Source organism: Macaca nemestrina, chromosome 14 (genome assembly GCF_043159975.1).
Source record: "Macaca nemestrina isolate mMacNem1 chromosome 14, mMacNem.hap1, whole genome shotgun sequence".
NCBI classification, from domain to species: domain Eukaryota; kingdom Metazoa; phylum Chordata; class Mammalia; order Primates; family Cercopithecidae; genus Macaca; species Macaca nemestrina.
In genome coordinates this window covers 119,656,982-119,671,055 of record NC_092138.1, presented here as the reverse complement: position 1 = coordinate 119,671,055, position 14,074 = coordinate 119,656,982, and positions in this window count along the sequence as shown.

Below are 14,074 nucleotides of genomic sequence, written 5' to 3'. Positions count from 1 at the left end.
GGACACATTATAGTACATATCCATGGGATACAGTATGATATTTCAATACATGTTTTTCTTGTGTAATTAGCAACTCAGGGTAATTAGCATGTCCATCATCTCAAACATTTGTCATTTCTTAATGCTGGGAATATTTAAAATCCTCTCTTCTAGCTGCTTGAAAATATACAATAAATTGTAAACTATAGTCACCCTACAAGGCTATAGCACACTAACCCTTATTTTTACTATCTAGATGTAATTTTGTATCCATTAGACAACCTCTCCCTTTCTGCCTTCCCGCCGCCCTTTCCTGTCTCTAGAAGCCACTGTTCTACCTTCAGAGGGTAGAATATCGTTTTCCTCATAGAGATCTTTAACCTTCTTGGTTAGATTTCTTCTGAGGTATTTTTATTTTTATTTTATATTTTTGTAGTTAAATGGGATTGCTTTCTTGATTTCTTTTTTCACTGGCTCATTGTTGGTCTATAGAAATGCTACTGATTTTTATATGTTGATTTTGTATTCTGTAACTTTACTGAATTTGTTTATCAGTTCAAAGAGATTTTTGCTGGAGTCTTTTTTTTTTTTTTAAATATATAAGAGCACATTGTCTGAAAACAGACAATTAGAGTGCCTCCTTTCCACTTTGGGTGCCCTTGATTTCTTTCTCTTGCCTGACTGCTCTTGACTAGGACGTTCAGTGCTGTGTTGAATAGGAGTGGCACAAGTGGGCGTCCTTGTCTTGTTACAGATCTCAGAGAAAAAGCTCTTAGTGTTTCCCCATTCCCCATTATGTTAGCTGTGGGTTTGTCACATATGGCCTTTATTGTGTTGAGGTATTTTTCCTTCAGTGCCTCTTTTGTTGAGACTTTCTATCATGAAGCAGCGTTGAATTTTATCAAATGCTTTTTCTGTATCTATCGAAATGATATTATGGTTTTTGTCCTTAATTCTGTTGATGTGATGTAGCATGATTATTGATTTGTGTTTGATGAGCAATCCTTGCATCGTGGGATAAATCCCACTTGATCATGGTGTATAATCTTTTTGATTTGCTGTTGGATTCAGTTTGTTAGTATTTTGTTGAGGATTTTTGCATCTGTGTTCATCAGGGATATTGACCTATAGTTTTCTCTTTTTATTGTGTCCTTGTCTTATTTTGGTCTCAGGGTAATGCTGGTCTTGAAGAATGAACTTGGCAGGATTCCCTCCTCTTCAATACTTTTGGAATAGTTTGAGAAGAATTGAAACAAAAATGTGTAGAATTCAGCTGCGAAGTCACCTAGTTCTGGGCTTTTCTTTGTTGGGAGACTTTTTATTATTACTTAGTCATACATGTTACTCATTATTGGTCTGTTTTAGGATTTCCGTTTCTTCTTGGTTCCATCTTGGTAGGTTGTACGTGTCCGGGAATTTATCCATTTCTTCTAGGTTTTCCAATCTGTTGACATATAGCTGTTCAAAATAGTCTGTAATGATCCCTTGTATTTCTGTGGTATCAACTGTCATTCTCCTTTTCTGTTTCTAATTTTATTTCTCTCGGATTTCTTTTTGTTTGCTTAGTGTAGCTAATGGTTTGTCTATTTTATTTATCTTTTCAAAAAACCAACATTTTTTTCTTCATTTTTATATTTGTTAGTTTCAAGTTTATTTAGTTCCTCTTTGATCTTTGTTATTTCTTTTCTTCTACCACTTTTGGATTTGATTTGTTCTTGCTCTTCTAGCTCATTGCAGTTCGTTGTTAGGTTGTTTATTTTAAATCTGTTTTTTAAATGTAGGAGTTTATTGTTATAAACTTTCCTCTTAATACTGCTTTTGCTGTATACCATAAACTTTGATATGTTGTGTTTCTGTTTTCATTTATTTCAAGAAATTTTTAAATTTCCTTCTTAATTTCTTCATTGACCCATCGGCTATTCAAGGGCATATTGTTTAATTTCTATGTATTTATACAGTTTTGAAAGTTCTCCTTGTTGTTGATTTTTTTTTAAATTAAACTTTGTGTTCTAGGGTACATGTTCACAATGTGCGGGTTTATTACATATGTATTCACGTGCCAAGTTGGTATGCTGCACCCATTAACTCATCATTTACATTAGGTATATCTCCTAATGCTATCCCTCCCCCCTCCCTCCTCCCCCCTCCCCACAACAGGCCCCAGTGTGTGATGTTTCCTTTCCTGTGTCCAAGTGATCTCACTGTTCATTTCCCACCTATGAGTGAGAACATGCGGTGTTTAGTTTTCTGTCCTTGCGATAGTTTGCTGAGAATGATGGTTTCCAGCTCCATCCATGTCCCTACAAAGGACATGAACTCATCCTTTTTTATGGCTGCATAGTATACCATGGTGTATATGTGCCACATTTTCTTAATCCAGTCTGTCATTGATGGACATTTGGGTTAGTTCCAAGTCTTTGCTGTTGTGAATAGTGCCACAATAAACATACGTGTGCATGTGTCTTTATAGCAGCATGATTTATAATCCTTTGGGTATATACCCAGTATTGGGATGGCTGGGTCAAATGGTATTTCTAGTACTAGATCCTTGAGGAATGACCACACTGTCTTCCACAATGGTTGAACTAGTTTACCGTCCCACCAACAGTGTAAAAGTGTTCCTATTTCTCCACATCCTCTCCAGCACCTGTTGTTTCCTGACTTTTTAATGATCACCATTCTAACTGGTGTGAGATGGTATCTCATTGTGGTTTTGATTTGCATTTCTCTGATGGCGAGTGATTATTGTAGCAGGACTAGCCTCAGACAAAACATGATGGGAGGCTACATGTATCAGCTAACAGAACAAAACGTTTTACACTGCTTTCTCAAACAATGTCTGGAATTTACAGATAACACTAGTAGTTTTGGTCAGGGGTTAATATTATTATTATTATTTTAACCACCAGGGCCAGGTGGTGGTGCCAAGGTCGTCTAGCTATTTATCTTACTTCTGTTTCTTTCTAACTTTTTGTTTTCTCCCCCTTCTCCTGTCTTATAAACTAGGGAAAAGGGGAGACGGGGAAAAGCTGGGAAAGACAACAGGAGAAGTGGTGGTCTCATTCTATATTATGAGCATTTTTTCATGTCTCTATTGGCTGCATAAATGTCTTCTTTTGAGCAGTGTCTGTTCCTTGTTGTTGATTTATAGCTTTATTCTGTTAGAGTCTGAGAATATCCTAGATGTTATTTCAATTTTAGAAAAAAATGTATTGAGAATTCTTTTGTAGCCTAGCATGTGGTGGATTCTAGAGAATGTTCCATGTGCTGAGAAGAATGTGCGTTTTGTATCTGTTGGATGAAATGTTCTGTAAATGTCTGTTAGGTCCATTTGGTCTACACTGGACTTTAAATTTGATGTTTTGTTGTTATTTTTTGTCTAGATGACCTCCAGTACTGACAGTGAGATTTTGAAGCTCCTACTATTGTTGTGTTGGTGTCTCCCTGTCTCTCTCTATACATATATATGTATATATAAATTTATTTGAGACAGAGTTTTGCTCTTGTTGCCTAGGCTGGAGGGCAGAGGTGCAATCTCAACTCATTGCAACCTCCACCTCCTGAGTTCAAGTGATTCTCCTGCCTCAGCCTCCCAAGTAGCTGGGATTACAGGCATGTGCCACCATGCTGGGCTAATTTTTTGTATTAGTAGAGACAGGGTTTCACCATATTGGCCAGGCTGGTCTTAAACTCCTGACCTCAGGTGATCCACCTGCCTCCACATCCCTCCCAAAATGCTGGGATTATGGGCGTGAGGCACCGCGCCCGACCTCTCTCTCTATTTAGATCTACTAATATTTGCTTTATATATCTGAGTGCTTTGTTGTTGGGTGCACATATACTCGTAATTGTTATATCCTTTTGCTATTTTGATCTCTTTATTATATAATTACCTTTTTGTCTCCTTTTTACAGGTTTTGACTTAAATTGTGATTGATCTGAAATAAATATGGCTACTCTTGCTTACTTTTGATTTCCATTAATGTGGAATGTGTTTTTCCATCCCTTCACATTTAGTCTATGTGTGTCTTTGCAGCTGAACTGAGTTTTTTGTAGGCAGCATATAGTCGGTTTTTCTTGTTTTAAATTCATTCAGGCCGTCTCTATCTTTTAATTGAGAATCTTGGGATTATTTTGCTATTGATATCACAGTCCAGACATTAAGATTTTCTCACTTAAGTCGCTTGTACACAAATTAATATGAAGAGGAAGTAGAGTTTTTCTTTTGTCCTTTTGAAGAGAGTGATGGATTATTATTTTGACTTCATGCAAGTGAGGGACTCACCATGCCTGTTGGGATTTTAGAATTTCTTTCCTGTTATTAGGAACAGCAATGATCTGTAATGGGTTCCTGGAATCATCCAGTGATGGTCTGAATATCTTAAAAGTTTCCTTTCATGTCTCATTTTCTATTTCTCCCCTAGTAGCCATGCACCCGGGGCAGGACATGGCCTTACATTTCCTTGGTTTCTTGATGATTTCTTAGGTTTAGTGTTTGACACAGTTAGGATTCTGGATAAAATCAGCCCTTCTGGGAAGTGTGTAAGTCAAACAAGGACTTTCTGGTGGCGTTATACAGGTTTCCCATGCCCCGTGAGTACAGGAATAGCCCCCTGGGGAAGGAGAATGGGCACATGATGGCAGGGAGCCATTCTTGGATGGTCCCATCGTTCTGCAGGAATTGTCATGCAGGAAGAAGAAGCACATGGCGACTGAGCTGGTAGTGATTCTGCTGATAGTTTTGATCGTTATGATTTGCTCCTGAAAGGTGATGTGGAATGAACTGCAATATTTAGAATGCTGACATTCCTTGAAACAAAGATATAGAAAAAGGCTTATAATTGCATGATGCCTTGTAGTTTTCAGCTGCTCTCATGTGGATCCTTTTTCGTCCTTCTGAAATGCTTTCCCAGGAGAGAGCGTTGTTCTTCGTGTATAGATGAGGAGCCTGGGTTTCAAATGGTTAGGATTCAGTGCACGCATTGGAATCTTTAGTTTCCTGGAACATTTTCTATTCAAGTATAGACCACATGGCCTCTAAAGGCTGGCTCATTCTTAACACCGCGAATGGGGATCCAGCCTCACGTCTGGGGTGGGTGGCAGGAACTCCACAGCCATCCTGGGTGCTCTGGGGTGGGGTGGCTGAGCTGTGGCAGCCCCTCCCAGCTGAGCAGCAAGGCTGGGGAAAGCTCATTCCATTCCCCTTTGTTCTAACCAGGTAGAGGCTTACACTGCACATTTCCTTAGCTGGGAACCTTTAGAACTTTACATGTAAATCTAGTCTGTGATCCAGGGGGTAGACACATGGGTATTCACTGTACAATTCCTACATTTTTTGTATATTTAAAAAATTTTTTTATGTGTCGTGGATGACAAAAGAAATGAGACCCCTTTGAGTTAGCTTTTCTGTACAGCATCTTCTAGAATCAGGAGGCTGGACAGGGTTTAGTTTCATCAGAAATCTGAATCTTTCTGGTCAAGAGACGGCACTATTAAGTTCTTGGTTGTGTGGTTTCTGGGAAAGAAATATTCCAAATGAGTTCCAGGAATCACCTCTGTGGGATTTCTACAGGAAAAGTGACCACTCTTGAAGCTTCGCTGTCACTAACAAGAATAATGGTGACGGTTTCTAAGCTGTCTCCAGCCAATCTTTAGTTCTTTTATGCAGAGTGCTTTTATTCCAAGTGAAGTGCCCTTCTGTTTAATAGTGACCTCCAGTTATTACAGGGATTGCAGCTGCATTTGATGGACGTGAACCTGCTCATCTCTGGCTCCCCAGCTTCGCCTCTGGGGTGCGTGGCAGGAGCTCCACAGCCATCCTGAGTGCTCTGGGGTGGGAAGTCTCTAGGGGGAGTGGACAGTGCATGGCCGGGACGTTCCTGTCCGACGTTCCACACTGGTGTATGGGCGTCTCTGCCCTGTTTCCTCCGTCCGTGCGTCTGTGGCGTTTCCTCTGTTCGTGCATCTGTAGACTGTTTTCTCCGTGTGTGCCTCTGTGGCACGTTTTCTCCGTCCATGCGTCTGTGGCGTTTCTTCCATCCGTGCGTCAGTGGCGTTTCTTTCGTCCCTGCGTCTGTGGCACTTTTCCTCCCTCCGTGCGTCTGTGGCACTTCTTCCCTCCATGCGTCTGTGGTGTTTCCTCCGTCCGTGCGTCTGTGGTGTTTTCTCCGTCTGTGGATCTGTGGCGTTTCCTCTGTGAGTCTGTGGCCTGTTTTCTCCATCCACGCTGAAGGCCGTCACTTCTCTCTAGTCACCACTTACTGATCGCTCCCTGTGTGCTGAGCCTGTGTCAGGCGTGTGGCGTGTGTCACCTGTGTGGCAGGGGTTTGCGTGACACACAGGGACACACGCTTGGGGAGCTGCAGTGTTGGGGTCATAGCCACGCAGCTCAGCCCTCGGTCTGAGGGTCTTGGTACCCACCCAGCTCTTCCTGAAGCAGTCTCGGGGCAGATCCCAGCTCTGCTTTCTCTCCTCGAGGTACCTCATGAGGTAAACTAAGCAAATCGAAAGTAGGAAACAGTTGTGAAATGAGGCCTGGGTTCAAGTGTCCTTCTCGGGACCTGCATCCTTCCTCTGTGCTTCCTGGAAAGCCACACCTGGGACGTTGGAGTTCAGGCTGTCCTCCAAACCGTTTGCTCCTCTCTGAAGAGCGCCCCCCTTGACTGGCCGTGAGCAGCTGGAGTGGATTGCAGGGAAGGGAGGTGGGTGTTCCTGTAGAGACGCCAGGTTCTTACCTGGGGAGAAAGGAGCCTGCACTGGGCAGGCCGCCCTCCTGAGGAAGGGGATGGGGTGGGAGGAGGCTCTCGTGGACAAGGGGCCCACCTCCTGCCCTCCTTCCCTCTATCCCAGTCTGTTGTGAGGGAGGGCGGGACCCTAGGTGATTTCTATGCAGATCTTCAATTATCCACGCTGTGAAACAAATACTTCTGTTTTTAAGATCAGAGGAAATCTCCTTTGTTTGTCTGCCTTTTATTTTATTTTATTTTATTTTATTTTATTTTATTTTATTTGAGAAGGAGTTGCCCAGGCTAGAGTGCAGTGGCGTGATCTCGGCTCACTGCAACCTCCACCTCCCAGGTTCAAGCAATTCTCCTGCTTCAGCCTCCTAAGTAGCTGGGATTACAGGTGCCCGCCACCACATCCGGGTAATTTTTGCATTTTTAGTAGAGATGGGGTTTCACCATGTTGACCAGGCTGGTCTCAAACTCGTGACCTCAAGTGATCCACCCGCCTTGGCCTTCCAAGGGGTTGGGATTACAGGCGTGAGCCACCGTGCCCGGTCTGTCTGCCTCTTAGTTAGAACCTGTGTATTTTATGTTTTACATTTCACTTTTCTGGGTCAGAACAGTAGTGTTTCTTTTTCGTAGTGTTGCTATGAATGTCCTTTACGATTAGGAGACTGGGTTGGCTGCCCACTGGAGAGTGGTATCAGTGGGTCACGGTCACCATCTGCCGCAGCAGCGTCCAGAGTGTTTAGAGTCTTTCCTGGACGTAGACACCCTTTTGTCTGACATTCAGATAAAACCAATCACCACATTCAGATAAAGAGGTCAGAGCTGGGAACGGTTAGTGCACATCCACCTCTCCCGAGAGTGTTCACGCCTCTTCCACGCGGGGCTAGGCTGCTGCTGAGCATGGTTCTGCTGGCTGTGGCTGTGGCCTCTTTCCTCAACCACAGCCATCGCAGGCCTGCCACAGTTTTTATTCTTCTAGAAGAGAATAGGCAACACAAGAGAAGCAAGGTATGTTAGATATGAAACCGTTAAAAATTATTTCCTCAAACATTGTATATATTTTTTGCCCATACCTAATTTGATAGCAATTTTAAAAAGATTAAAATGAAAAAAAAATTCCCCTATATTAAGTCTTTGAAAGGCATCCAACTTAGTTTTCATACAATTATTCTCTCTTTGGAGTCATACTTTATTGGTTTCAGTAATGTGTAACAAATGCACCAGCATAAACAGATTTAGGAGCAAACAACTGCTTCGTAATTATAGTTCAGCTCGCGGGGCCCGGCTGTGGGGGTGCAGCCTGCGCCTGCCTGTGCGCCAATAGGGCTGGTCACCTTGAGCATCTGGGAGTGTCTGGGTAAGTGAGGTCTGGGCAAGGCAGCATCCACACACCTGCGTAGTTCTCACTTTGTCCACGTTATCCGGCAATGCCACAAAATTATCAAGTAAGTGTTCTCCAAGCGCATATTCAGTTAGTGTTTGGAAAGTGCATAGGTACCTCATACAGCACCTTTAAGAGGAACTAGGAGCCCAGGAATGAGAGCGGGTGTGAGGCCTGTACTCTCTTTGCATAGATAAAATATGCATGTGCATATCTGAGGCCAGAAAGTTAGATTGGGGCCAGAATGTGGAAGTCCTTACCTGTGGGATACTAGGGAACCACTGAGGGTTTCGGAGAGAATCGTGTCTCTGATGTGCGGCATGCCGTGGAGCCGGGGGGTGACAGGGCAGGCTCATGCAGGGCACTCGCCGTGGCCGGAGGAGGAGAGAAGGCAGCCAGTGAGCTGAGCAATTCGGTGCCTGGGTCAGGAGGGGAAGAGGGAGTACAGGAAGGCGGATGAAGCTGCGAGTCTGCACCCCGAGGTCGCCGTTGCGCTTTGCCGGAAATCAGGAGAAGCAAGTGTGGACCTGACTCAGAGATACTTAGAGACACCACTGCAAGCTGCAAGTTTGGAAATACAGGAGGAGGCTTGGGGAAAATCTGGAGCAGGGAGCATTTGGGAGCCTCTTAGGTAGAAGTGCAGGTCAAGTAGCCAGAGTGTGAGGCGTGCATGTCCGGAGAGAGGAGGCCAAAGGAAAGCCCACATTTGGAAATGGAGGAAGGGTTGGAAGACCCAGAGAAGGCCCTGCTTAGAGTGCAGAGAAGAGCTGGATGGCACAGTTCACTAAAGCCCAGAGCCGAGAGTTTCCAGGAGAAAGTCCCAAGTGTTGCTGAAAACCAGGGGGCAGGACTCCAGTTGGAGCCTGTGAGGGGAGCCTGGCGGCCCTGATCCCTGAGAGCAGCCAGAGCCTGGGTGTCATGGTGGAAGTGGGTGGGAAGTGCAGGAAGCAGGTGGAGATGGTCCTTCAAGGCCTGGTGCTTCACACAGGTAGCCAGCTGTGGACCGAGACACAACTGGAGAGGGGCCTGAACCCGGAGCATCTCCAGGTGGAGGAGGGAGCCAGGAAGGGCAAAGGTATCTGGAAGAAAGGGGGCAGGCATGGAGCCAGGTCCCCAGGGAGGCTGCAGTCTTCTTTCCCTGTTCATGGACTGGTTGTTGGTTATTTTGAGTTCTCAAAGTCGTCCACTCGGTGCGGTCCAGAGAAAGTTCCCAGGGTCTCAAGCCGGAGCAGGCCTTGTGCTTTTCCGAACACTGTGCGTGTTGACTCAGGGTTACCGTCAATGGCTAATTCTAGCGTGTCTTTTGTTGAAGTCTGCAGAAGAGCCTCAACCAGCGCCGGCTTTTGAAGAACTTAGAAAACTTGTGTTCTTCTGATTCTGGGATTTTTGCCTGAAATGCCTCGTATATTTTTGGCTAGGTGTTGTTAGCACTTGGGTTACAGCATTTGGAGCTCTGTATTTTTGTGATGTGCTAGCTGTGAGGATGTTTAAAATTAGATTCCTAGAAATCAGGTTATAGGAGCTCTCGGCCATGCTTCATGGGTTATGTTTTGACCCCTCATAGTGGACCCCGTTGCAGTGGCTATTCTTAGTATTTGTGGAACACCTGACTGGTGATGCTAGGAGAATGTGATTTGTTTTCTTTGTAAGTCTAAAGTCTAACGACCTTGTAGAGTCTTTATACCTATCTCTTATAAATCAGCTTTAATATACTTGAAAATGTCCTCATTGTGCCCTTGAAAAGCAGGCTCACATTTTAAAAGTCATCCTTTTAAAATCCTTTTCTGCAGCCTATGCCCTTTGTCTGTTTTGTTACCTTCACTGCAACATCATGAAACAGGGACAAGGGCTATAATCTATTTCATACACAGAGCTTGAAACAGGGACAAGGACTAGAATCTCTGTTTCATACACAGAGCTGAACTGTGCTGAGCGACCTGCTATGCTGACGTCTGTTTCTGTCATGAGAGGGAACCCAGGCCTCTTGACTTTTCCTTTTGTACATTTTCAAAAAGAATACTTTTTCCTCTCTTGGGTCCATTCCATTGTGGGATTCTCTCCTAAGGCTGTTTCTTTGCGTTCCATTTTGACAATTATGATTTATTTCTGAGATGATGAAAGGGCAGTGAAAAGGCCTGGGAAAGAGAAAGCAGGAAGAGAAGGAATTGTCTCATGATTTTAGTCAGAAGGAAATCACTCAGACAGAAACGCTATTCCAAATGGGTCAGATCCCAGGAAGTGGGATTGAATAAGTGACATGATATCGCACAACTCTGTTTTACATTCTTGCTGTTGCCAGGGGTAACGAAAAGAACGAGTATATTCATTCCGAGGTCAAATATATATCTTTGCTGACTCTGACTATAATTAGCAGAATTCGTTCAGTTCAAGTTTGAGAATACCTTTACAGAAGAGGGTCTTCGTGCACGTGTGCCTATTTCTATTTATATGTTCACACGTATTGGAGTATAAATGTGTGTGTGCTGTGTGTGAGACCTCATTATTTGAAACAAGAAATGTGCAGTAGAGCTTATTAATTACGGGAAGGTACATTTGGGGGATAAACCACTTTGTTTAGAATTGAATAATGGGGTCTTTGAGGGATGTATGTATGTATGTGTGTTTGCATTTATGTGTATGAAAGTGTGTATTGCATGTATATGTGTTGTGCATGTATGTGTGCCTTTGTGTGTAATGTACATGTGCATGCATGTGTATATGTGTGCATGTGTATTTGTGTTGCATGTATGTGTGTGCATGTGTTACATGTTTAGGCACGACTGCACATATGTGCAAGTAGGCATGCATGGATGCTCATGTGTATATAGTTATACATGTATATTTGTGCATGTTATGTCTACGCACTTACGTATGTATGTGTGTCAGAATGTGTATGTATATGCATGTGTGTTTGAGTGTTGTGTGTATGCTTGTGCGTGTGTGTTTGAGTGTTGTATGTTTGTGTGCGTGTGTTTGAGTGTTGTGTGTATGTGTACGCATCTGTTATGTGGTGGTATTATGTGATTATGTGAACGTGTGTGCATGTGTGAATGTATGTGTTGCATATAGGTGTGCGTGTCCATGTGTGTGTGTGTGTGTGTGATATGTGTCTGTGCATGCATGCATGTGCACATTTGATTTGTGAATCCTCTCTGGGAGGGGCATGTTCCTGGAGACAGTGCATGGGATCCTCCGCTGTCCTCTCAGGGAGAGAGACATTGTGAAAGTTCGAGCCATTAGGTAAACATGCCTGATGTTCTATAAAACATATATTTAAATATACCACTGGGGTTAAATATATGTTAAATGGGTGCAAAGCTGTTATATTGCATTAAAAGTCATGTTAGTACTTCCTGGTTAAAGGCTTTGTGAATGATTTCCTGTACATGGGACATAATACACCACACAGAATTACAGCAGGTCAATGGTATTTGCCAGGAAGTCTGGCTTATGATTGGTATTTCTAGTTGCAGACATGCAGGTTGAGCTTTGCTGGACTTAGAGGAGGGTCATTGACTCTGCCCACTGAATGATACCAGCGTCTCTGCTGCTTCCTTTTTCTGCCGGCTTCATCCAGAGCTGGGACAGCTGCTCTCAGACGCATTGTACTTTTTTCTACATAAAAATCTGCAGCATTTGTTAGCAGTCCAGTAGCAGACCGAGTGGCAGGTCCAGGGGCAGGTCCAGCGTCAGGTCCAGCATCAGGTCCAGCGGCAGGTCCAGCATCAGGTCCAGGAACAGGTCCAGCAGCAGGTCCAGCGACAGGTCCAGGGGCAGGTCCAGCAGCAGGTCCAGTGTCAGGTCCAGCGGCAGGTCCAGCCAACTTTCCACATGGCCCATGTGAAAATGTACCCTCTCCCTTCCATTTTTTAAAGCAGTATCATTAGTAGAGCCTACTGCCATTTCTCCTTGAGCTCCTCACAGTGGATGGTAAGCATTTGCTTTATTAAAGCAAAGTTCCGTGCTCTTTGTGCTAAGTCCCCTCTGCCTTTCTGTGAGAGGCTAGAATTGGGATCGACCCTCAGCTGTGCCAGAGCCTTGGTACATGTCTCAGTTCTGGAATCTACTCTGTGCTTGTTGCCTTCCATCCACCGACAGCCGTCTGTCTTCCTGTCACTCCTTCAACATGGAGTCCAGCAGTGTGCACACAGGTGAGCCTGTGTGAATGCTGGTTTTGTAGGATCTTATCGGGACCTTAGTCATCTTTTCACTAGGAAACCAGACACTGCAAAGGACTTAAAGAAAAGCCCAAAGAAGCCGTATCAGTAGAATCATAGAGACAGAATTCTACAACCATAGGAAATGGCATTGATTATCATGAAATGTGCATTTATGTGAGGCATAGTAAAACATCACATTTCTTACTGGGTAAGAGCTTGGAAAAGATTATGAAAGTATAACTGACTCTACTCTTGTATCGTAGAACATGGTAAAATGATGCAAGGTATTGTATAGAATGGAACAAACAGAATATAATTATATAGAGTAGTGCAGAATAGAACAAATAGCATAATGTTATATAGGGTAGCATAGAATAGAAGAAACAGTGTAACATTATGTAGTGTAGTATACAATAGGAAAAATCGTATTACATGGTCTAGAATAGAACAAGTGGGATAGTATTGTAGAGTATTCAGTTGAACTAATGACGTAGTATTGCATAGCATAATACAATCTAGATTAGAACACACAGCATAGTATTAATATTACGTAGTGTGGTGTGGAATAGTAGAGTCGCATGGCACAGAACAGAGAGGATAGTGTTCTGTAGCACTGATGCAGGAGTTTTGCTCTTTAGCTCAGCTGGGTCCAGGTTCTTGTCTCATGACCAGGAAGAAACAGGCACGGGGACATCGAAGAGTGAGTGCAGTGGAACTCGTTAAGCTAAAAGTTAAGCTCTCAGCGAAAAGAGGGGTCCTGAGAGCAGATTGCTGGTCGCCCCCTTCCCAGTTGACTACAAGGGCTTTTATATAGAAGCTGATGGGGCTGGTCTCGCTGTCTAAGGAGCAAATATCTGGTGGTTCCACCCCATTCCCTCGTGTGCATGGGGACCTTTAGTCTGCTGTGAGCATGTTTAGGAGGGCCCCCCCGTGCAAGTCCCCCTATCTGCACAAAACACGGGCTGGAGGCTCTCTGGGACCCTTCCCTTACTGTCTGCCTAAAGCAAGCTGGCTAACTCCTTTCTGTATAGAAGAAAATAGAATAGAATAGAACAGATAGTACAGCATTTTATAGTATGGAGTGAAGCTGTAGTATTCTATCATAGAGAATGGAATAGTATAGAATAGAACAAACAGATCGTACTAGTGTAGTATAGAATAGTAGCCTCAGGCAGCACGGAGCAGGGTTGTGCTCCCTATGTACAGAGTGTAACCACCAGGAGAGCGTTCTTCAGTGGGGCGTCACTGGCCCTTCATATTTCTTTGGTTCTGCGGAAATGAGGAGAGGAAGTTAATAGAGGGGGAGGAGGTTGGCTTTCTTACTTTTAAGGCGCTCATTACTTCTTGGGGATCATTTGATGGTCCCCTTTGGTAGTATTCTGTGAAGCAGTCTCTGTACTCTGTGTAGGGTGAAATGTGGGGCAGTCTGTGGACTCTGTGTAGGGTGAAATGTGGGGCAGTCTGTGGACTCTGTGTAGGGTGAAACATGAAGCAGTTGAGAAAGGATGAAGTCAGAAGTAGCTCAGCAGAGATGCACCAACTCTTACCTGGGAGACTGTGGAGCAGTCTGTGGACTCTGTGTAGGGTGAAATGAGGTGTTTTGTGTGAATTGTTGTCTCATGCCTGGCACATAGCAGAGCCTCCGTGGATCTTGCCGTCGTGAACCCTCTGATAACTTCTCTACAGTGCCGTCCACACTATAAATACCACACATTGTGGGAAGTCCGGGCCTTTTCAAAGGCTGGGTTTCATTTTAACAAAATTGTTATGCCCTGCTCATTTGGAATGGCCAGATCATCCTGCACTTCTGACTTCACCTG